Source organism: Molossus molossus, unplaced genomic scaffold (genome assembly GCF_014108415.1).
Source record: "Molossus molossus isolate mMolMol1 unplaced genomic scaffold, mMolMol1.p scaffold_m16_p_8, whole genome shotgun sequence".
Classification (NCBI taxonomy): Eukaryota; Metazoa; Chordata; class Mammalia; order Chiroptera; family Molossidae; genus Molossus; species Molossus molossus.
The window spans coordinates 15746377-15771525 of NW_023425402.1; the positions used below are offsets into that span (position 1 = coordinate 15746377).

A 25149-nucleotide genomic window follows, 5' to 3' on the forward strand; every position below is an offset into this window, starting at 1 on the left:
GTATATCTGCATTTTTTTGGTTCTTGACATAAGATTTTTTCCAGAAGGACTCACAAAGCACAGGTAAATGACAGTTAACAAATGGCAATAATACGGAGCAATCATAATAACTGTGTTCACAATGATTTCGGTCACTAGACGAAAATCTTTCATGCTTCTCATTTCTGTTTCTATTAATTCTTTACAAAGACGGTTTCACTGTGAGCAGAAACCATGCTAAAAGTAAAATTACACAAAACTCCTACAAAATTAAAGGAATCGCTTCCTGTGTTTTTTGCAATTCAGGTCTAATCAGGAACTGTACAGTTGCATCTGCTGTGCTGACTTGTTCCCGAGGGTCACGGTTCCCCACTAACTGGAGAAAGTACAGATGCCAGAAGGGTAGCTCGGCGGCTACCCGCAGCGATGGCCAGGCCGCCCCGCAGTCTCCGTGCGGCTGGGCCTGGAGAGGGCCGGCCGCCCCGCAGTCTCCGTGCGGCTGGGCCTGGAGAGGGCCGGCCGCCCCGCAGTCTCCGTGCGGCTGGGCCTGGAGAGGGCCGGCCGCCCCGCAGTCTCCGTGCGGCTGGGCCTGGAGAGGGCCGGCCGCCCCGCAGTCTCCGTGCGGCTGGGCCTGGAGAGGGCCGGCCGCCCCGCAGTCTCCGTGCGGCTGGGCCTGGAGAGGGCCGGCCGCCCCGCAGTCTCCGTGCGGCTGGGCCTGGAGAGGGCCGGCCGCCCCGCAGTCTCCGTGCGGCTGGGCCTGGAGAGGGCCGGCCGCCCCGCAGTCTCCGTGCGGCTGGGCCTGGAGAAGGCCGGCCGCTCCGCAGTCTCCGTGCGGCTGGGCCTGGAGAAGGCCGGCCGCTCCGCAGTCTCCTTGCGGCTGGGCCTGGAGTAAGCAGGCCGCTGGGCCCCCCTGCTCCCTTCCTCTGATTACCCTGCTTCTACGTGGGGGGTGTGAGTGGTCGGCCTGGGACTGCAGGGCCAGGGAAAGGAGAGATGAGGGGAGAGGGTCTTATGAGGAAACACCATGACAGGCACGCGTGTAGGAGGCTGGGAAGAAGGCACCATAGTGACCTATTCTGCAAGTGGTGCAGGACGAGAAGATGCAGACGGTTCACCAGGGCAACTAGGTCTCTGATAATTGTGAGTTTACAACACAGATATTTGTCTCTGAAGTACACGTGGATGTAGTCAACACATGTTGGAAAGTGAAGTTGGCAGGACAGGGCGAGGGGAAAACTGACTGTCCTTTTAATTCTGCTTCCTTTGTCCCAAACTTGGATCGCAAAATGCATCAAGTAAAACATAGACTAAACACTGAAAAAAAAAAAAAAGACACTGCTTTTAAGATATGTGAGCTGAGGGCAGTAAAACCATTCCAAATTAAAATTTCAAAATTGTGTGATCTGCATTCTTGTCCACCTACACACTATCCCAAACATCCTGCCATTAATTAGCTAAGCGGCCCATCCAGTAAACAAGGCTGAGCGTTGAGGGGGCTGGAAAAGAGCTGGAGTCAGCCAGTGGATAGTCACAACAAACCAACCCACTCCTGAGGGTACAGAGAAGGCAAACTTGTACTTTATTTTGTCCAAAGAGGGGAGCAGAAATCACCTTGACATGACATGGCCTCTCGCGCCGCCGCCGTCACGTCAGCAGGCCAGGAAAGCCATCCCGCTCCGGCGGTAGGCACTCTGTCAAAGAGGAAGAAATCTGCAGTGAATTATCACAAGTCAACCAGGAAAGGAGGCGAAGGGCAAGGAGAGCTTTCTTCCTGCTCTGGAGACCGCTGGCAACAATCCAATGGGGTGCTTCATCTGAGCGTTCCTGGTGGCGGAGCTATAGCAACCACTCTGCCTATTAAACAGCCGATGTGGTTAACAAGTGGTTAGCGACTATTCTGGGGGGAGAGGGAGATAGGCAGAAGAAGACAATGCGTGTGTTAATTGACTGGGTTTGGTTAGGCCAAAGACATGTTGTGTTGGATCTGTTTGTCCTTTATAAACATGTGTTCTCTATTGGACATGCTCAAGAATCATTTCTAACTAAGTATCTTAATAGTCTATAAATTACTGACTCATTATAGCCTTCCCAGGCCTAATTTATAGTCTCAGTGAAAAGCTCTGGGAACAGACACTAATAGAGGCCTTTCCTCCACCCTGAAATACGGTGGTCTCCGAGGAGTTCTGTGCACCATAGATGTTAGGAAAAGCTTGAACCTCACAGAACTTCACACACACACGTACATAAAGTTGTACCTAAGGATATTCACGATGGCGTAAAATCGTCCCATGAAAGAAAACGGGAAAGCAGATACTAATTACAATAATATAATATATTCCATAAAAAAAGTAAAGTGCATAATCTTTTCATCCCAGGCGTTATATTTTGCATTCAGAGCTGGTGAGCTGGGCTACCCTGGGCCTGTGACTCGCCCCGAGTCTCACAGTGACACCCAGCGTGGAGCAGAACTAACACCCACCACTTAGGAATAAAGTCACCCCTTCACGCCATCGTTTTCATTATTGAAACTATGAAGTCACATTCAGAGAATTTATAACCCTCAATTAGATGACATTTTTCTATAATGTTTTCAGAAAAATGGAAACAATGACAAAATCTGTATCAGGGATTTTTTTTTCCTTTAAGCTAATAACTGGGGCTATTCAGGAGTCTGTACACTTTCAGCCTAATAAATTTACCTTTCAAAGCCATGTTGTAGGGAATATAGAATACGCTTTTATAATTAAGATAATGCCACAGACATACCATAGAGTTTAATTCTAAAAACAAAAATGATTGAAACACATTTTTAATGACACTACAAAATAGGAAAGTGAACACGCTTTTAAAAAAGACTTCTACCAACACGAGGTGAAACAAGAATGGTCGTTTCGGTCACTTTCTGTTAATCCTAAGACTCAGGTTCACTGCCCCCGCCCCGGCAGGCCGCCCAGGACTCGCTGTGCTGTAGGCCTGGCTCCGGCTGATGCTTCCCCGGCTGGTTCCGCTGCGCACATCGGCCAGAACAGCACGGGGAGCAGGGGCGGACGGGCACCTTCCATGTTTCCCTCCTCAGAGCCCGCTCTGGGAGCTCGCTCCTCACGTCAGGCCCCTTGTGACACCGCCACTTCTGGATCGAAGCAAACATTCCAGCAGGAGCTGGACCGGCCCGCCGCACCTTGGGAGGCTGCGCACTGGAGAGCGGTGCTGGCCCGGCCCTCGGGAGCCACCGACCACCTGCGGGAGCGGAGAGGTCCTCCCGCGACCACGGGCGGGCGTGGAGAGGTCGTCCCGCGACCACGGGCGGGCGTGGGGAGGTCCTCCCGCGACCACGGGCGGGCGTGGGGAGGTCGTCCCGCGACCACGGGCGGGCGTGGGGAGCTCCTCCCGCGACCACGGGCCGGGAGCCTCGGCCGACAGCCCCTACCGCCAAGGCTGCCTCGGGGAGGCTTCTGCCAGAGTAATATTTTGTTTCCTGACCTTGATATTTAAAATTTTACAGCCACTGTGACAACCTCTAACATGACATATCTAAAACACAGGGATGGTCCACATGGGGGTAAATGGACCTGTGAGTGAAGCTGGACTTCTCTTCAAGGTAATGTCCTTGCTGGAGAAGTTTCGGCTCAGGACAGGGGTTTTGGCTGAACCACCTAAGAATTTACTGAGTTTAATTAATCTTTTCAGGGCCAGCAATACTGAAAAAAAGTCACTTTTTTTTTTTTTTTTTAATCCTTACCTGAGTAATCTTCACTCTTTTCCAGAGTAAGCAACTTTAATTTTTCTATTTATTTTCAGATAGAGTAGGAGGGAGGGAGGGGTGGGATAGGGAGAGAGGGGGAGAAGGGGAGAAGGAGAGAGAGAGAGAGAGAGAGAGAGAGAGAAACATCGATGTGAGAAAGATACATCGACTGGTTGACTCCCGCATGACCCGGGCTGGATGAACTGCAACTGAAGTATGTGCCCTTGACTGGAATCAAACCCGTGACTCATTGGTCCAAGGGCTGACACTCTAACTTCTGAGCCAACCCAGCCAGGGCCAAAAAAGGTCACTTTTAAAATATCAATTCACCTTTGCAAACAGTTAAAAGATCACAGGCTTATTCAGTGACAGATCTTCAAGTAGCACGTTTAATGAGAACAATCACATTTCAGAGCTGACCCAGATTGCTGGAACACATTTCTGGAACAGGTCTTCCTATTCTAATTCTAAAATAGAGAAGGAACAAACATGCTTGTGTAATTAGTGAAGAGCAATTTCAGCAAACCAATCCCCCAGGGTCCTTTACCCTGAGTCACTGCTTTTCCTTTTGATGTACAAAGGATGGATGCTGTCTGTGCAGGGCGATTATGGGAACGTCGCAAATTTGGCATCTTTTCCAGAGTAAGCAACTTTAAAGGAAGATGGATGAAGACAACTCATCTTTGTGTCATCTGTGAATTTCTCTTTATTTGTGTTGCAAATGTTGAAACTAAATTTAAACACTGCGTGGTGTGAGGGCTTCCAGAGGCCACATTCTCACGAAACACTTTGTATTCCACTTACTCTCGACTGTCAGATCCTATGAGTGATTCCCAGTTCTGTGTCTTCATAGACATCGCAGACCCTTGACCAGAAACAGCCAGGACCACACCCCACTAATGAAAAGTATAAGTTAATCAATAACAAATCAGACTTCCCCAATATACCAGCTTCTTCTGTATGCCACTTAGGATTTACTGTTGATTTAATAAAGCTCTGGTCTCAAGTACTAGTTGCTCCTATGTGAATTTGTTGAATAGCTCAGACATTTTACTATCTCTCAAAGTTACCAGCAAAGATAATATTTAATGTGGTTTTTTTTTTGCCAATTGAAGTTCCTAGGCTTTTTTTTTTTTTTTTAATTGAGGATCAAGCTAGCTCCCAACTTTTGACATTCATTTATTCATTCAGCCCCAAACGATGACCTGCTACCAGAATCTCAATGTACCTGGATAAACAGACACAAATTTGATCCACTGCACGGGCACTGGGGGGGAGGGGGGGATTAACTCATAATTGTGCACTTTTAAAGTAACGACATATCCTGTCATTTCAAGTTGAATATAATTGTGTGTGTTATTTATGCCACAGCCTAATTAATAAAGCTTAAACTTTAGATAAAACCTGTCCTCCGCCCAGTTCAGGTGTTCATTTTATTCTCACTACTACCTTTCCTGATTCTTTTCTGCCTTCTCAAACTTGAAATAAACAAGAATTTCATTGTAGGGACTGACAGCGAGACAGCAGGCTAGGAAGCCCCAAAGCTCATCTCTCCTCAAAAACAGTAAACAACTACAAACACACAGAACCGGCTCTGGGGCAGCTCTGACCTGCAGCAAAGAGGCAAAACCCTGTGGAGCTCAGCGAGCAGCCTGGCCACACAGAAGTGTGGGAAGCATTTTACCTGCATCTCCCACCCCCAGCTCAGAGCAGCTCAGCGCGAAGAGGGACTCCCTCAGGTGAATTCTGCCCCTTGGTAAAGGAAGGGCAGCAGAACCACAGAAAGTCTCGTCACCGCCACGGTCATCTGCAGCCTTTGATCCCGAGGACCCCCGTCTTCACCAACGCCGAACCCAGCTATAGAGCTGCATCAAACCCCCACTGCTGTGTCTCCTCACAGGGGCCGAGGCTGCTGCTGCTGGGAGACCTGCCCCCAGGGGCCCCACTTGATACTGTGCCCGCCCACTCTCTGGGTTCCGACACCACCGCACCTCACCATCTACGGGACAGCAGCTGCCTGGGGATTCTAAGTGGCAGCTTTGACCCACCGTCACTGGGCTGGGCTGTGGAAGCTCCTGCTCCCTGGCCCATCCCGCGAGTCCTACGTCATGGCACTGCCTTCCCATTACTGGCAGTACTGGCTGCAGCTCTGTGCCCATCCCTTGGGTCCTGAGTCATGTCTATGACCTGGTATCACTGAGGCTGAGCTGCTGCTACTCTGCACCCTGCCCCCTCGGGCCAGGTCAGGACTTTAACTCACCATTCTCAGGGCATGCTGCTGCTGCACCCTAGCCACTGCTACAGCCTGTCATCCCATGGCCCATACCACTGCTGGGTCCCCCACCCTGGGACCCAAACACTGTGGCGAGTCCCAGAGACTCCTGATTCCTCAGGATATCTGTACCTAAGACACCAGCATTACCACTGCAGCAAGTGCACCTGTGGTAGTTCCACCTGTACCTGACCACAGGAGCCAGCCCTGGAGCCAAGAGGGATATCCTTGACTAGAACTTCCTCCTACAGGAAAAGAACAGAAAGACCTCAGCAGCCTCTGACACTGAGGACCCTAAAAGCCCTAGATACCACTGCTACTTGCAGGACCTCCGCAGCCTTGGCCACCAAAGACCATGCAGTCTTCGCCAGTGTTTATCGCAGTTGATGGATACGTACAGAGACTATGCCACTGTGTCCTCCCAGAATCAGAGATGCTGCATCCACCCAGCTAAAGCCCTCATGGCCACCTTCAGAGAAAAGTCTTTCCCAAACACAGCCAGTCTAAAAACACCAGAAGAGGTGACTGCTTCCTCAAATTCACAGACACCAATGTAAAGCCGCTAGAAACACGAAAAAGCAAGAACACATAACATTACCAATGGAACTCAGTAATTTTCCAGTATGAAATTTCAAAGAAATAGAGATCTGAGTCATCTGAAAAAGTTTTTAAAATAATTATTTTAAGGTAGTGCAGTGAGATTCAAGAGATCACAGGCAATTCAATAAACTGAGGAAAACAATGCATAAACAAATCGAGAGGTTCAACAAAGAGATAGAAATCATAATAAAGAGTCAAACAAAAATTTTGGAGCTGAAGAATATAATGAATTAAATTAAAAATTGCAAGAGAGAGCTTCAAAAAAAATGCTTAATCAAGCAGAAGAATGAATCTGCAAACTTGAAGACAGCTCTCTTAATATTATCCACTCAGAGGAGAAAACGAAATAAGAATGAAAAGGAGTGAATTATGGGACAACATTAAGTGAAACAATATTTGCATTATGGGACTCCAAGGAGAGAAGGGGTCTGGTAACTTATTTAAAGAAAATAATGGCTGAAAACTTGCAAAACCTGGGGAGAGAAAAGGCCATCCAGATACACAAAGCTCTAAGAGCCCCAAACAGATTCAACCCAAAAAGATCTTCACTGAGATATATCATAATCAAACTCTTAAAAATCAAAGAATTTTGAAAGAAGTAAGAGTTTAAAAAGAGTCGTCACAGAGAAGGGAACCCAGATAACATTCTCAGCAGGTTTCTCTAAAGAAACCTTACAGGCCAAGAGGGAGTGGGATGATATATTCAAAGTGCTTAAAGACAGAAACCTGCTGATCTACAATACTTTACCTAGGAAAGTAGTTCCTGGGTAGAGATACAGACTTTCCCAAACAACAACCGAGGGAATTCATCACCACTAGGTCTGCCTTAGAAGAAATGTGAAAGGAAGTTCTTCAAGAACAAAAGGATGCTACTTAGTAACATGAAAACACATGAAAAGTATAAAATCCACTGATAAAGGTAAAGACAGACAAATTCAAAATAATACTGCAATGATGGTATGTAAATCACTTTGGACTCTAGCACATAGGTTGAAAGACAAGTGTTAAAAATAACTGTAGCTAAAATATTTTGTTAGTGAAAATACAATATAAAAAGATGTTAAAATTTTTTTCTCTTTATTGATTTCAGAGAGAGAGGAAGAGGGAGATAGAAACATCGATGAGAAAGAACATCGACTGCCCGCCTCCTGCATGCCCCCACTGGGGACTGGGCTCACAACCTGGGCATGTGCCCTGACCGGGAATTGAACCACTGACCATTTAGTGCATGGGTTGACGCCCAACCACTGAGCCACACCATCTGAGCATAAAAAGATGTTAATGGTGACATTAACAGCATAAAGTGTGTGTAGGGGAGCAAGTAAATGTGCAGAGCTCTTTTTATGGAACTGAAGTTGTTATTAGCTTAAAACAGACTGTTTTAAGATGTATTATAAAAGCTTCATTGTAAACAGAGATTAAAAACCTATAATAGATACACAATTAATAAGAAAAAGAATCAAAGCATACCATTACCAAAAAAATATCACCAATTCTCAAAGAGGGACAGCAACAGAGAAAGGAATGAAGAAAGTAGAAAACAATCAGAAAACATAAAATGGCAATAGTAGGTTCTTACATATCACAATTATTCTAAATGTAAATGTTTTAAAATTTCCAGTTAAAAGACAGAGAATGCCTAGATGGATTAAAAAAGAAGAAAAAAGGTTCAAGTATATGCTGCCTACAAGAGACACACTTAAACTTTAAAAACACTCACAGGCTGAAAATAATGAGATGGGAAAACAAATGCCATGCTAATGGAAAACAAAAGAGAATAGAGGTAGCGATACATATATCAGAAAATGTAGACTTTAAGTAAAACAATGTAACAAGAAATAAAGAAGGCATTATATAATACAGTCAATTCATCAAGAGGCCAAAACAATTATATACACCCAATATCTCAATATATTAAACAATCATTAATAGATGTGAAAGCAAAAATAAGCACCGATGTGGTGATACTAGGGGACTTCAATATTTCACTTTAAAAAAAAATGTTTTCATTGATTTTTTTAGAGAGAGGAAGGGGAAGAGAGGTAGAAACATCGATGTGAGAGAGAAACATTGATTGCCTGCCTCCTGCATCCCTGCCCTCCGCACTGGGAATTGAGCCCACAACCTGGGCACGTGTCCTGACTGGGAATTGAACTGGGACCTCTCAGTCCATGGGATAGTGCCAATCCAGTGAGCCACATTGGCTGGGCTTCAATAATTCACTTTTAACAATGGATAGATCACTCAGACAGAATATCAATAAAGAAATAATGGGCTTGAGCTACACTTTATACCAACTGGCACTAACAGACACATACAAAACATTTCATCCAACAGTAGCACAATACATGTTCTTCTCAAGTGCACACAGAACGTTCTCCAGCATAGATCATGTGAAGTCACTAAAAAAAGGCTTAACAAATTTTGAAAGATTGAAATCTTATCAAGTATCTTTTCTGGACACCATGGTATGAAACTAGAAATCAGGAGGAAAGCTGGAAAATTCACAGATATGTAGAAATTAAATAACACATTTCTGAAATACCAATAGGTCAAAGAAGAAATCAAGACAGACAAAAATATATGTTGAGATAACAAAAAGGGAAACAGAACATACTAAAACTTACGGGATGTAGCAAAAGCAGTTTTAAGGGGACAGTTTATTGAGATAAATACCTACATTAAAAAAAAAAAGAAAAGGAGGCCCTGGCCAGTTTGGCTCAGCAGTTAGAGCAGCGGCCTGTGGTCCAGAGAGACTCGGGTTCGGTTCCCGCTAAGGACACGTACCTCGCCCTTATTTATTTATTTATTTCTAAATAAAGAATGCCTTCTGTATTTCTTGTTGCAGTTTGTCCCTGGTCCTGGTTGGGACGTGCAGGGGACAACCACTCGATGTGTCCCTTTCACGTTGATGTTTCTCTCTCTCTCTCTTCCTCCCACTCTATCTGAACAAAAAATGGAAAAATGTCTTCGGGACAGGATAGAAAAGAAAAAGTTAAAAATAAAAAAAGGAGTATTTCAAATAAACAACCTAACCTTACACCTCAAGGAACTAGAAAAAGAACAAATTAAGCCCCAAGTTAGCAGAAGGAAGAAACTAATAGAATTTAGAGCAAAAATACATGTAATGGAGCCTAGAAAGGCAATAGAAAAGATTAAGAAAACTAAGAGTTGGTTTTCTGAAAAGATAAACAAAATTGACATTTACCTAAGGAAAAAGAGAGATGATTTAAATAAAACTGTAGATGAAAGAAGAAATATTACAATTGACACCACAGAAGTACAAAGGATCATCAGAGACTATGGTGAACAATTATATGCCAACAAATTAGGTAACTTAGAAAACATAGATAAATTCCTAGAAACAAATAACTTACCAAGACTGAATCAGAAAGTAATAGAAAACCTTAACAGACCAATAAGTAAGGAGATTGAGTTAACAATAAAAAATCTCCCAACAAATAAGGACCCAGAATAGACGGCTTCATGGGTGAATTGAAAAAAACATTTAAAGAAGAATTAACACCAATCCTCTCAAACTCTTCCCAAAAATTGAAGAGGAGGGAATACTTCCAAACTCATTTTATGAGGCCAGCATTACCCTGATAGAAAAGCCAAACAAGGACACTCTAAGAACAGAAAATTATAGGAGAAGGTGGTTATTTTCCTCCCCACAGCAACAAGAAATCTTCGCACACCAGCTGGGTGTCCCTGTAACTCATCTCAGTTCTGACACTATCTATCTGGAGACAGCATCAGATCCCACAGTTTAAAGGCTCAGTCCTACAAGACTGCCTCTCCTCACCACTTCTAATGCCAATCACAAGTCCAGGGTGTCATCTGTGCTTCTGACTGACCACCGATAGCTGGTAAAGGTTCCAACGAACCCCTCTTTGGGTTCAATACATTTGTTAAAACTGTGCAAAAACCTCAGAGATTACTAGATTACTGGTTTACTACAAAAGGATTTAACACAGGAACAGCCAAGGGAAGGTACATGCAGGGCAAAAACTGAGAGGGCAGAGCCTCCCTGCCATCTCTGAATGTGCCACTCTCCTGACTCTGTGTGTCCACCAACCCAGAAGCTCTCCAAACCCCATCCTTTTGGGGTTTTATGGAGGCTCATTATATAGACATGATTGATTAAATCACTGGCCACTGATGACTGAGCTCAATCTTCAGCCCATCTCCCTGCCAAGAGGACAGGGGTGGGACGAATAGTTCCAACCTTCTAATCACACGGTTGGCTCCACTGGCAAGTAGCCTCCATCCGTGAGTGCAATCCAACAGTCACTTCTTTAACATATCAAGAGACACCTTTATATTTCTCATCGTAAGAAATTCCAGGGGTTTTAGGAGTGCTGAAAACAGGGGCAAAGACCAAATACGGGGTGGGCAAAAGTAGGTCTACAGCTTGAGTTTATTCTTGTATTATATATTCATTAATTATTATATTACTTATTTGTATTATTTCCATATGAACAAATGTAAACCTACTTTTGCCCACCCTGTATATATTTCTTATTATAAACCACAATATCACAAAGGCTGATATCCCTAATGAAATTAGATGCAAAAACCCTCAACAAAACACTAGTAAAACAAATTCAACAGCATATTAAAAGAATCATACAACATGATCAAGTAGGATTTATCCCTGGGATGCAAGGATGATTCAACCTATGCAAATCAATAAATATAATACATCACATTAACTAAATGAAAGATAAAAATCATATAATTTTGATAGATGCAGAAAAACATCTGACTAAAGTCAACATCCTTTTATGATAAAAGCTCTCAAAAAATTAGGTACATTCTCAACAAATTAGAAATGTACCTCAACATAGTGAATGCCATATATGACAAACCCACAGCTAACATCATACTAAATGGTGAAAAGTTATAAATATTTCCTTTAAGATCAGGAACAAGACAAGGATGTCCACTCTTTTTTTAAAAAAATTTTTTTATCCTCACTCGAGGACACTTTTCCAGTGGGAGGAAGAGAGAGGAAGAGAGAGAGAGAAACATCGATGTGAAAGGGACACATCAAGTGGCTGCCACCCGCACGACCAACCAGGGCTGGGGACAAACTGCAACCGAGGTACGCGCCCTTAGCGGGAACCGAACCCGGGTCTCTGTGTATAGCAGGCCGATGCTCCAACCGCTGAGCCAAACTGGCCAGGGCAGGATGTCCACTATTTACACTTCTATTCAACATAATACTGAACATCCTAGCCACAGCAATTTGACAAGAAAAAGAAATAAAAGGCATCCAAATCATAAAGAAAAACTAAAATTACCTCTGCTTGCAGATGACATGACCTTATACATAGAAAACTCTACAGACTCCACCAAAAAAATGTTAGAACTGATAAACGAATTCAGTAAAGTTATAGGATACAAAACTAATACACAAAACTCAGTTGTGTTTCTATACATCAACAAATGGTCCGAAAAAGAAATTAAGAAGGCAATCCTATTTATAGTAGTATCGAAAACAATAAAATAATTAGGAAAAATGTAACCAAGGCCGTGAAAAACCTATACAATGGAAACTATAAGAGACTGATGAAATAATTTAAAGAAGACACAAGTAAATGGAAAGATATCCTATAGTTTTGGATTTGAAGAATTCATATTGTTAGAAATATCTGTGGTACCCAAAGCAATCTACAGATTCAATTCAATTCAATCCTGTAAAAATTCTAATGGTGCCTGGCTGGTGTGGTTCAGTGGACTGAGCATTATCCCATGGACGGAGAAGTCCTGGTTCGATTCCTGGTCAGGGCACATGCCCAGGTTGCGGGCTCGATCCCCAGTAGGGGGGTGTGCAGCTGATGTTTCTCTCTCACACTGATGTTTCTCTCTCTCTCTCCCGCTCTAAAAAAATAAATAAAAACATATTAAAAATAAAATTTAAAAAAATTCTAATGGCATTTTTCACAGAAATAGAAAATATAATCCTAATATTTGTGTGGAGCCACAAAAGAACCCGAATAGCCAAAGCAATCCTGAGAAAGAAGAACAAAGCTGAACTCAACACACTTTCTGCTTTCAAACCATATTACAAAGCTATGGTAATTAAACAATATGGTACTGGCATAAAAACGGATACAGATTAGTAGAACAGAATAGAGCGCACAGAAATGAACCCACACATATGTTTTCAATTTTTGACAAAGGAGCCAAAAAATATACCACAGGAAAGGATCGTCTCCTCAAAAGGTGCTGGGAAAACTGGGTAGCCACACGCACAAGATTGAACCTGAACCCCTCATCTTACACCATATACAAATATCAATCCAAATGGATTAAAGACTTCAATGTAAGACCTGCAACTCCTACAAGTAAACATAGGGGATATGCCCCTTGACATTGGCCTTGGCAATGATTTCTTAGATAAGACACTAAAAGCAAAGGCAATATAAGCTATAATAAACCAGTAGATTATATTAAACCAAAGAGCTTCTGCATAGCAAAGGCAATAATAAATTGAAAAGGCAACTACAGAATGAGAGAAAATACTTGCAAACCATGTATCTGATAAGGGGTTAATATCCAAAATATATAAACAACCCAAACAATTCAATAGCAAAGATGCAAATAATAAAATTTAAAAATGGACAGCAAAACCTGAATAGACATTTTCCTGAAGAAGAAATATAAATGGCCAATAGGTACATGAAAAGATGTTCAACATCACTAATCATCAAGGAAATCCAAATCAAAACCACAGTGAGATATCACCTAACACCTGTTAGGATGGCTATTATAAAAAGGGAGGTAACAAATGTGGAGAGAAGGAACATCGCATACACTGTTGGAGGGAATGTAATTGGTACAGCCATTATGGAAAACAGTATGGTGGTTGCTCAAAAATTAAAAATAGAACTACCAAAGGAGCCAGAAACCTGACTCCTGGGTATGTATCAGAGGGAAATAAAATACATGATCTCAAATAGATATTTGCACTATTTCACTGCAATATTATTTACAATTACCAAGATATGGAAACAACTTACATGTTTTTTGATGAATGAATGGATAAAGAATATTTGATGCGCACACACACACACACACACACACACACACACACACACACACGGGAATATTATTCGATCAGAAAAGAGAAGAAAATCCTGTCATTTGTGACAACATAAATGGACCTGGGGCATTATGCTAAGTGAGATAAGCCAGACAGAGACATACAAGTACTGTTTGGTATAATTTGTACATAGATTATAAGCAAAACGAAAACAGTCCCCCCCCAACCCCCCCCCCCCCAAATCCCAAAACAAAACAGAGCCAGGGGCTGTGGGGACAAAGACATGGAGGGATGTAGGTAAAGGGTACAAACTTTTCGTTACAAATTCTGAGGATGAGTTTAAAACATGGTATTGTATACTTGAAAGTTGCTGAGAGTAGATCTTTAGTGTTCTAACCACACACAAAACAAAACAAACAAGTTAACTATGTGAGGTAATGGATGTGGGTTAATTACCGTGGTTGTGGCAGTCATTCCCCACTGTATGCGTGTATCATATCATCACACTGTGTACTTTACATCCAGTTATATTTGTCCATTATTCCTCAAATTATTCCTCAAAGTTGGAAATAAAAATAATTTAATTGCAGCAGTCCCAAATTCACTTACAAATACTTCCTTTCTCAAAGTCCTAAGACAGAAGATTTCGGTCTATTGTCTGAAATGCTACAAATTTGTATGACTTGATTTTAGAAAATCTTTACTGAGTTCTTACTCTATATAAACCACTCTGTGTTTGGTGGTACAAAGGCCTCAAAGGTAGGTAACACAGTCCCTGCAGTCAGTCAACTTCTAATTTAATGTCAATAGTTTAACCATCACAAGTAAAATGCTCTGGGGCAGAAGGAGAGAGAAAACCAGGGAGCCCTTTTGTTTGCTTTAAGTCACAATATTTAATTAAAAATAACATTTAAAAGGGCATACGATTTGTAGATTTCTTAAAGCAACGAGAGGCAAAGATGGAAACATGCCACATGGTTTTATGGTTTTTAAGTAACTTCATGCCCATATCTAATTTAGCCTTACCACAACTGTAAAAGGGGTCTTATTATTCCCTTTTTAAAGTGATATGTCCAGTGAATTTCGTATTAAAAACCCAGGGCCCATATTCTTTTCATTATACCACACTGTCTTACACTAAACAAAAGAACACAGAACCTCTGATATCTGGTTGAACTCATCCACCCAGATTCCTGAAGACATATGCATTCTCCTAGTCCTGAGAAACACAATTCTTGCTAACTCAACATCACTTAAAGGTTAAATTACAATTTTACTTCAAATTTCAACTAAATCAGCCTGGTGCAATACTTTAGAATGTGGAGGTGGGTAGGTGAGTGGATAAAAAAGCTGTGGTACGTTTACACAATGGAATACTACTCTCCCGTAAAAAAGAAGATTTTTACCCTTTGTGACAGCATGGATGGACCTGGAGCACATTATTCTAAGTGAAGTAAGCCAGTCAGAGAAAGACAAGTACCATATGATTTCACTCATATGTGGAATTTAATGCACAAACTGAACTACCAATCAAGAGAGATAGCCTCATAGATAGAGAGCAGGCTGGCAACTCTGGTGTGTGTGTGGGATGTTGGGGGTGGGTGGAGGGATTGAGCAAAAACAGAGAACTTATGGACAGGGAGAGTGTGGTGACTGCAGGGGTGGGGGAGGGGTTGGAGGTAGACAAGGGCACACAGGGGATAAATGGTGAAACTAACACCACCACCACCACCATCACCACAACACCCAGTCAAAAAGCTGCCCGTGTGGGGGAAAAAAACTAGTATGGAGGCATCTCAACCGGTGCTTATTTTCCAGGCTAATTTTAAGAACAGAATATAGTAAAATACACTGTGACCAAATGACCTAGGGAGCTTTGAAAAATAACAGATACTCTAGCTCTGCTGCTTCGTTTAGGCTCTGGAATGTTGTCAAAGCTCTCCAGGTGACTGCACGGACAGGGAGGGCAGAGAATGGGGCAGGGGGGAGGAGGACACCATCAACAGACCCAAAGACGGTTTTGTCAATAAAGGGAATCATTTCAGAATCCGTCATGATTATACAGTAAATAACATTTCTTAGTGGAAATCCTAATACTGGTATTTAATTTAATGCAGAAGAAACAGAAATTAAGGTTTTCAGACCATGCCTTCTACCCAGACAGCAAATGGGTTACCAGTGTCTCTGACATTTCTCACTTGAAGTCCATCTGTAGACTAGTCATTGTTTTTTCCTTCCCAGATGCTGGGACGCCACTCACAGGAGCACAGTCTTTCAGACTGTCACACCACATTTAATTCCATAATGAAAATGGAATTTGGAAACTGAGCCTATTAAACCAAGCTGAACAAACCCCTTGCTTATATCTAGAATTAAGGAACAGGCTTTTGGAACTGGAAAGTATCTTTGTGAACCCCTCTAGTCCAATTCCAAATTTCACAGAGAAAACTAATACCCAGAGAGAGTGACCCATCCCTGGTCACACGGGGAGGCCCAGGATTCCTGACTCAGTCTCGGGCTCTTTACGGATGGTTCTCATTCTGTGCAAAGCTATGTGTTTAGCTTCTCTGACCTTAATGGAGAAAACAGATGTAGGGGAAGAAATTGTTTTTCCGGATTACGAGCCCCTGGGAGCAGAACAAAAGTGAAGGGACTGGGGAAGGAAGAGACCTAATGATGTCCCAAACAGCACAGCTGAGTAGTTAGAACGAGGCCATTATGAGCTGTTAGCTCCACTTCTGGCTCTTCTGCTGTATGATTAGCTCTTCCTTGGAGAATCGCTAATTTCCCCAAGTGCCCAAAATAATAATTTTGATAAATGGACAAAATATCAAAATAATTAAGATAAACCTGGCTGAAACGTTCTGTGGCAAAAGTATACATCTTTAGGACCTTCCAGGGGCTGATACACCATGTGTTCCCATTCAAGTCTTACGAAGGCTGTGCTCAGTTCTGATTTAGGGCTGAACAAATAATGTGGCCTGCCTGGATATGTTTGGAGTTGGCCATTTGGGTGACATCCAGTAAAGAAAAGATTTGGAGCATATATTCACTCTCTCCCAAAATATCCTTAACTTCCAATTAACTAAGTGTAGGGCAGACTTTCTGCAGAGGATGACTTGCGGGCCACAACAGCCACCCTGGGGCCGAGGGCCTGGTGGCTTTCCAAACGCCCTCCACTCCACAGGATGCCCAGGGCGCAGAGGGCATGGAGGGCAGAGGTTTTATAGACTCGGACTTGGCTTTGCTGGGAGGAAAGGCAGGGAGACAGCACAGTGAACCGAGCAGCTGCCTGTCACTAGTCCTTACTGACCCAGCTGATCCTGGTGCTCGATTTATTGGAATACTCAGTTGAACGGGGGTCAGGAAGGTGGACGCATCCCCGAATTGCATGCATAAACGCTGTTTCACAAGACAGCGCTATGAGTCCTCCTCTCTGCCCACCTCACTCCCAAGTTCGACAGGAAAACCAGTTGTTCTGTATCTGGTCTTTCTCTCCCTCTCTCGGGCAGCCGCACTGGAGACTCCATCAGATCCACCGCCCCAGACGCCCACGCTCAGCCCTGCCCTCCACGGATCACCGCGTTCAGAGCCCAAGCCTCTCCCGCCCAAGGAAGCATCCATGCCCGCGGAGACATACTGCTTTGCTCCAACACTATACATCTTTGGAGCTCTGGATCTTCCTACCAAAGCTACCTAACAGCTTTTTAAAAGACAAACGATGCCTCTCCCGCCCCCGCGTTGCGGACCCTGTGTCTGCGTGCGGGCAGGAGATGTAACTATAATGAATACAACTGAATGGCGGTCTAAGACTCTTAAAATCAAAGTGGGAATCATGTGTGAATTTCATTAGTCAACATAGATCCAAATAGGCACATCTTGTTTGTATCAAAGCCATGACACTTTTCCCCTTTTGATAATTTTATTCTAACGCTGATATTCTAGAGAATCTAGATTGAATCATATGACATATAGCACTGCAACATGCCAAGCTCTCCCTTAAACATTTTCCCTTTTATATACTTCCCAGTGTTATAAATATGCCATGAAAGTCCTGGAGGGCAGTGTGTCAGACGACAGGGCCCTGATTTAAGAACAGCGGAGGGAGCCCTGCCCTTTAAATAAGAGGTCTTCCGTGGCCGGCAGGATGGGAAAAAAGACATAGCATTAACTCTCGTTCTATTCCCAGTAACCGGGAGCCTATAAATCTTGAGGAACGTGTCATTTTATGCTTGTTTTCTGTATGTCTGTGTCGTATTCTTATGACCAAGTTATTTCAGCATTCTGGATATAAAAATCTCTAAATTAAAATTTAGTTATTAAAAATTGCCAATTCTAACTGTCCAGGTCATCTCAATCAAATTATATGAGGGATGTGTTAATTTTGTTGTTAAGCAAAATAATTAAGTGGCTGATAAAAACAACATTGTTTTTTAGAACAAAAGGTTTTTTGTGAATGTTATTTTTAGCAATTTTATATGAAACTAAAAGTGTACCATTCTATACATAAATTATTCTTTCCATGATATCGTATGTACTTAAATACAACTATGGTTAATAATAATTTAATGCCAACAATGTTAAACTTTTCTTCAGCTACTTTATATTATGAACAGTCAAAACACAGATGTCTGAAATTATTCCAAGCTGCAAACACATATAAGTATATGTGTAAATAGTGCTAAATCACAGAGTTATTAACCGAAATCTCTGTTGGTGGGGGCAGATCTAACAGCAGTTAATTCTCATTTCTCTTGATTGACCCGTAGCCTTCAGAAGGCAGGGAACTCACTATTTTATTTGAGTATGCCCAGAGTATAACCCAGTGCACAGCAATAAGGAGATGCTCAGTAAATAATCATCTAGTGAATGAATGCATTTGATTAGCAAGTAGTTTGGTTTCCTCTGGACAACAAAGAGAAATGCTAACATGTGTTCACCATGAGAGCAGGGGCTGGGATAGTCTCAGCTCTTAAAAATTAGGCTTAGACCGCACACTTATCATTTCAAAAGATAACCATCGGCAGCAATTGTTAAGAAAAATAAATTAGTGACCTTAATAATTCAACCATAAACAATGCTGGAAAAAAGTTACTCTGATATTAGTTCTCAATTCCCACTGGGAACATTTCTGGGCTTCTCCTTACTCGTATCTGCCGGGAGGAAAACACTGGCTTCCAATTGCCTTGTTGGCCAGAAAAAGAGAACTCAACTTATCTAAAACAACACTGTCGGATTATTTTGTTGAGTCTAAACATTTTAAGTTTAAATATACTGCTACTAAAAATGATAATTCATAGCAGTTTTAATAGATAGTATAAAATAATTTTTTTCTTGTTTACAATCTTGGTTGTGTGGCAATGATAACGGTATTTTCCGTCTTCACCAATGATACAAGATAAAAACAGAGAGGAACTGCTGCCTCAGTGGCCTGTGCTGCATCCAAAACACAACATAAAAGATAGGAACGTGTATAGCAATGCCAGTTTACCAATGGTCAAGACACCGATTCAGGGGAGTAAATAAATTATAAGTAAAGTTCCTAAGAATTCTTTAAAGACAAAAATACTAACAATTATGATACAGCACAGCCAGGACACAGCAGTTAACAGTATCAATCACACGTGGCAGCTCCTTGAGAAGGTCCATTTCTGCATGAACTTGCTGTCATTCACGCAACAAGACAGACAAGGGGCCGTGGATAGGGCAGTGATCACACATGTGGTTCCTGCCCTTCGTCGTCTTTTCCGGGATACTTTTATTGATTTTAGAGAGAGAGGAAGGGAGAGAGAGAGAAGCATCTATGTCAGAGAGAAACATAGCTGCCTCCAGTATGCGCCCTGACCAGAGACTGGACCCTGAACGCACAACCAAGGTATGAGCCCAGACTGGAAATTGAAGCTGCAACCTTTCGGTGCAGGGGACAACGCTCCAACCAACTGAGCCACCTGCCCAGGGCCTATCCTTCGTCTTCAACAGTCTCACGAAAGAGACATCGAATGAGAAATCACAAAAGGGATACAAGTTAAACAATGTACAGCATGTGATGGGCCCAGATGAGAGGTCAGTAGAGGTGGGTGCCGGTGACCAGGGCACCTTACTGAAGGAAAAGACACTCAGCTGGGACCTGAGTTGGGGATGAGAGAAAAATGGCAGGATAGAGAGTGTTCTAGGTAAGATCCATGGGAGGGAGAGCTTGGCGCAGCTTGTTTCTAAATGCCATTCTCTACGCTATGTTTATCCCAATAATATTAAATCTAGGACATCAATCCACACTACCCACTACAGAAGGGTTTATCAAAATTCAGGTAAGAAATGCTCATGTGATAGAAGTATTCAACTAGTCATTCTGAATCACTGCTTTAGAGCCTGACACAAACTCTTTATATTACATTTAAATAATCTGAGGACTTCCGGCTGCTGCTCTGGCATGTAAGAAGCTTGGAAGTTGCCACTCTGATCTAACAACAATTAAAAAGCAGACACAACTGAAAAATCCACCACTCTTCATAGATCCCAACGAGAACTGAGGTCACAGGGCAAACCACTGCCCCTAAAATTGAAGAGACAGGCAAATAGAGAGAGTCACAATGTACTGGGGCATAAACCTACAAGCAGAAACCAGCGCCAGGGTAAGGAAACCTGAACTGTGATTGACAAATTGCTAGAAGCTCAGTGTGGACAAATCCGTGAGATAAAACTTCAGGGGGACTCAGTCATGGGGGGCAGTTTGAGGAGTCTGTACTTTTGTGAGTTTTATCTCCAGGAGCTCTACCAGATTCTCACAGTGAATAAAGTAAAAAAATCTCCTCTTGCTACAGGCAGATAGAGGGGAAAAACATTTAAAAATACTCCAGAGCACTCTGTTTTTCTTCACAAGGTCTGTCCTCGGGAGAAAATATTAAGCCAGAGCCTAACCTGCTGTGGTTTTCCTGGAGCCCAACTGACCTGGGAGACGGGAAAGGCCCAACGCCAGTCAGCCGCAGCCGTCCTTCCCCACCTGCCGGGCGGCCTGCAGAGCGGGGCACTGAGGAGCACTTGTGAAGTTCACAGTGCAGAGGCGCAGGTTCGCTCAGGGTCTCAGACTTCATCACACGAATATAAAGCACACCGCTTCATCTCACCACCACATCAGTAAAGGCCTATTTACAGCAGTTCCAGTCCCCCAGTACATCATGTGTGGTTATCAAGACAAAAAGACAAGATTAAACAGCAAGCATCAGGACCAGATACGCATATGGCAATTGGGAATTTAAAACAACTATGGATTAAGATGCTAAGGGCAAATGGATAAAGTAGACAGTATGCAAGAACAGATGGGCAATGCAAGCAAAGAGATGGAAATTCTAAAAATAACAAAAAAAAATGCTGGAGATAAAAAACACTGAAGCAGCCTGGCTGGTGTGGCCCAGTGGACTGAGTGTCAGCCCATAGACTGAGAGGTCCCAGTTTGATCCCCGGTCAGGGCATGTGCCCAGGTAGCAGACTCGATACTCAGTAGGGGGCAGCAGAAAGCAGCCAATCAATGTTTGTCTCTCTGGATGCTTCTATCTTTTTCTCCCTTCTTCTCTCTCTAAAGAAAAATCAATAAAAACTTATTTAAAAAAACAAACACTAGCAGAAATGAAAAATCTCTTTGATGAGCTTATTAGTAGACTAGATACAGCTGAAGAGAGAAACTCTGAACTTGAGGATATCTCAAAAGAAACTTCCCAAACTGCAAAGCAAAAAGTAAAGACTGGGAAGAAACTGACCAGAATATTCAAGAACTGTGGGATAGCTACAAATGGTGAAATGTGTCCATAAAGGGAATACCAGAAGGAAAAAAAAAAAAAAAAAGGAAAGAGAGAGAAAGGAACAGAAGAAATACTTAAAAAACTAATGACTTAAACTTTCCCCAAATTGTCAGACACAAACCAGAGATCCGGGGAGCTAAGAGAACACCAGGCAACATAAACAAACAAACAAACAAACAAACAAATTGACAACAACAAAAACTACACATAGGCATAACATATTAAAAATACAGGAAGTCAAGGACAAAATTTTAAAGATGCCAGAGGGAAAACCACCTTCCCTATTCAGAAGCAAAGATAAGAATTATACATGAATTCTCCTAAGAAACCATGTAGGTAAGAAAAGAGTGGAGTGAAATATTTCAAAGTGTTGAGAGAAAAATCCCACCAAGCCAAAATTCTGAACCCTGTGATATAATCCTTTAAGAGTGAAGGAGAAATAAAGACTTTCCCACACAATGAAGGTGGGGTGGGAATAGGGAGGAGGGGGTCAAAGGGAGAAAAAAAGGGGGACATCTGTAATACTTTCAACAATAAAGATAAATTTTTAAAAAATCGAGGGATTGTTCCCCTAGTAGCTCTGCCTTGCGGAAAATGTTATAAAATGTTCTTAAGAGAGAAAAAAATTATATAGTTCAGAAATGTGAATCGATGTAAAGAAAGGAAGAGCAGCCCTGGCTAGGTGACTCAGCTGGTTGGAGCACTGACCCGTACACCAAAAGGTTGTGGGTTCGATTCCCAGTCAGGAATCTCGAGTGGTAACCGATTGATGGTTCTCTCTCATATCGATGTTTCATTCTTCTGAAAAACATCAATGAAAACATATCTTTGGGTGAGGATTAAAAAAAAAAAGAAAGGAAAAGCATTTTGTTGTTGTTTAAATTTTATTGAATTTATTGGGGTGACATTAGTTAAAAAGGAAGAACATTGGAGAATAAATGAAGGTAAAATAAAAATTTTACTTTTATTCTTTTTTTTTTTTATCCTCACCCGAGGATATTTTTCCATTTTTTGTACAGATAGAGTGGGAGGGAGAGAGAGGAAGGGAGAGAGAGAGAAACATCGATGTGAAGGGACACATCGAGTGGCTGCCACCCGCACGACCAACCAGGGCCGGGGACAAACTGCAACCGAAGTACGTGCCCTTAGCGGGAACCGAACCCGGGTCTCTCCGGATCGCAGGCCGACGCTCTAACCGCTGAGCCAAACTGGCCAGGGCTTTACTTTTATTCTTAATTGATCTAACAGATAACAGTTTGTTCAAAAATAGCAACAATATAATCAATTATATTGCATATATACATTTATGTATACTTCTGTATATGTGAAAAGAATGACAGCAAAGATACAAGGGACAGGAGTGAAAATTAGGGTAGTTTGGTTCTTATAAGGTACTCACACTATCTGTGAATGGAATAGTGTTACTAGAAAATGAACTTGGAGGAGCTATAAATGTATACAGGCATATCTCAGAGATATTAAGGGTTTGGTTCCAGACCACCGCAATAAAGCTAATATTGCATTAAAGTCAGTCACACAAATTTTTGGTTTCCCAGTGCATATAAAAGTAATGTTTATACTCTACTGTAGTCTGTTAAGTGTGCAATAGCTTTATGTCTAAAAATATAATGTACATACCTTTATTAAACACATTTTATTGCTAAAAAAAATGCTATCATCTGAGCCTTCCGTGAACCATATTCTATTTGTTGATGGAGGGTCTCGCCTCAATGTTGATGGTTGCTGTTGGATCAGGGCAGTGGCTACAGAAGGTTAAGGTGGCTGCGGCATTTCTTAAAATAAGATAATGATGAAGTCTGCTGCATCAATAGACTCTTCCTTTCAGTAACGAATTCTCTGTAGCAATGAGAGACTCTTGTACAGCATTTTACACACAGAACTCCTTTCAAAATTGAAAGCATCCTCTCAAACCCTCCTGTAGCTTTGTCAAATAAGTTTATGTGATATTCTAAATCCTTTTGGGGGGTGCATTTCAACAATCTTCACAGCATCTTCACCATGAGCAGATGAAACCACTCATTTGCTCATCCGTAAGAAGCAATCCACGTCTTCAGGCTCCACTTCTAGTTCTAGTTCTTTTACTATTCCCACCACATCTACAGCTATTTCCTCCACTGAAGTCCTGAACTCCTCAAAGTCACTCATGAGGGTTGGAATCAATATCTTCCAAACTCCTGTTAATGCTGATAGTTTGACATCTTCCTATTAATCAAAAATGTCCTTAATAGCATCTAAAATGGTAAATCCTTTCCAGCAGGGTTTCAATTTACTTTGTTCAGATCCACCAGAGGAACCACTATCTATGGTAGTCACAGCCTGACGAAATGTATTTTTTAAATAATAAGACTTGAAAGTTCAAATTACTTCTTGATCCATGAGCTGCAAAATGGATGCTGTGGTAGCTGTCACGAGAATAACATTAATCTCACAGTATATCTCCCTCAGAGCTCTTGGGTGACCAGGTGCACTGTCAATGAGCAGTAATATTTTGAAAGAAATCATTTCTCTGAGCAGTGGGCTGAAAATATTCAATAAACCATGTGCTCTCATCAGGGCTTTGTTGTTCCATTTATAGAGCACAGGCAGAGTAGATTTAGCATAATTCCTAAGGGTCCTAGAATCTGCAGGTGGCAAATGGGCACTGGCTTTAACTTAAAGTCACCAGCTGCACTAGCCCCAGGCAAGCGAGTCAGCCTCTCCTTCGAAGCTTTGAAGCTAGGCATCGACTTCTCCTCTCTAGCTATGGAAGTCATAGATGGCATCCTCTTCCAATCTAAGGCTCTTCTACCTACATTGCAAATCCATTCCTGTGTCACCACCTTCATTAATGATCTCAGCTGGATCTTCTGGAAAACTTGCCGCGGCTTCTGCATCAGCACCTGGTACTTCACCTTGCGTTTTCATGCTACAGAGATGGCTTCTTTACTTAAGCCTCATGAATCGACTTCTGCTATCTTCAAACTTTTACTCTGCAGTTTCTCTGCCTTTTTCAGCCTTCATAGAATTGAAGACAGTTAGGGCCTTGCTCTGGATGAGGCTTAGGCCTTGGTTTAAAGGAATGTGGTGGCTGGTTTGATCTTCTATCCAGACCACTAAAAATTTTTCCCATATCAGCAATAAAGGCTGTTTTGCTTTGTTATTATTTGTGTGTTCCCTGGAGTAGCACTTTTTATTTCCTTCAAGAACTTTTTCTTTGCATTCACAACTTGGCTAACTGTCCTATCTTGGTTTTCAACATGCATTCCTCATTAAGCTTAATAATTTTTAGCTTTTAATTTAAAGTGAGAGACATGATTCTTCCTTTCATTTGAACACTCGGAGTACATGGCAGACTTATTAATTGGCCTAATTTAAATATTGTGTTTCAGGGAATAGGGATGCCCAAGGAGAGGAAGAGAGACAAGGGGACAACAGGAGGTGGAGCAGTCAGACGCACAACATTTATCAGTTAAGTTCACTATCTTGTATGGGTGTGGTTTGCCATGTCCCAAAACAATAACATCAAAGATCGCTGATCACTTATCACAGATCAACATGATAAATACAATGATAATAAAAATGTTTGAAATTTTGTGAGAAATGACCAAGATGTGACAGAAACAAAGTGGGCAAATGCTGTTGGGAAAATGGTGCTGACAGGCTTGCTTGATGCAGGGTTTCCACAAAGCTCCAATTGGTAAGAAATTCA

General features: G+C 42.2%; 1 pseudogene; it reads right to left on the bottom strand.

Annotated features, from left to right (window-relative positions):
• Positions 1 to 241: 241 nt before the first annotated feature.
• Positions 242 to 24787, bottom strand: LOC118621381 (annotated as a pseudogene).
• Positions 24788 to 25149: the final 362 nt, after the last annotated feature.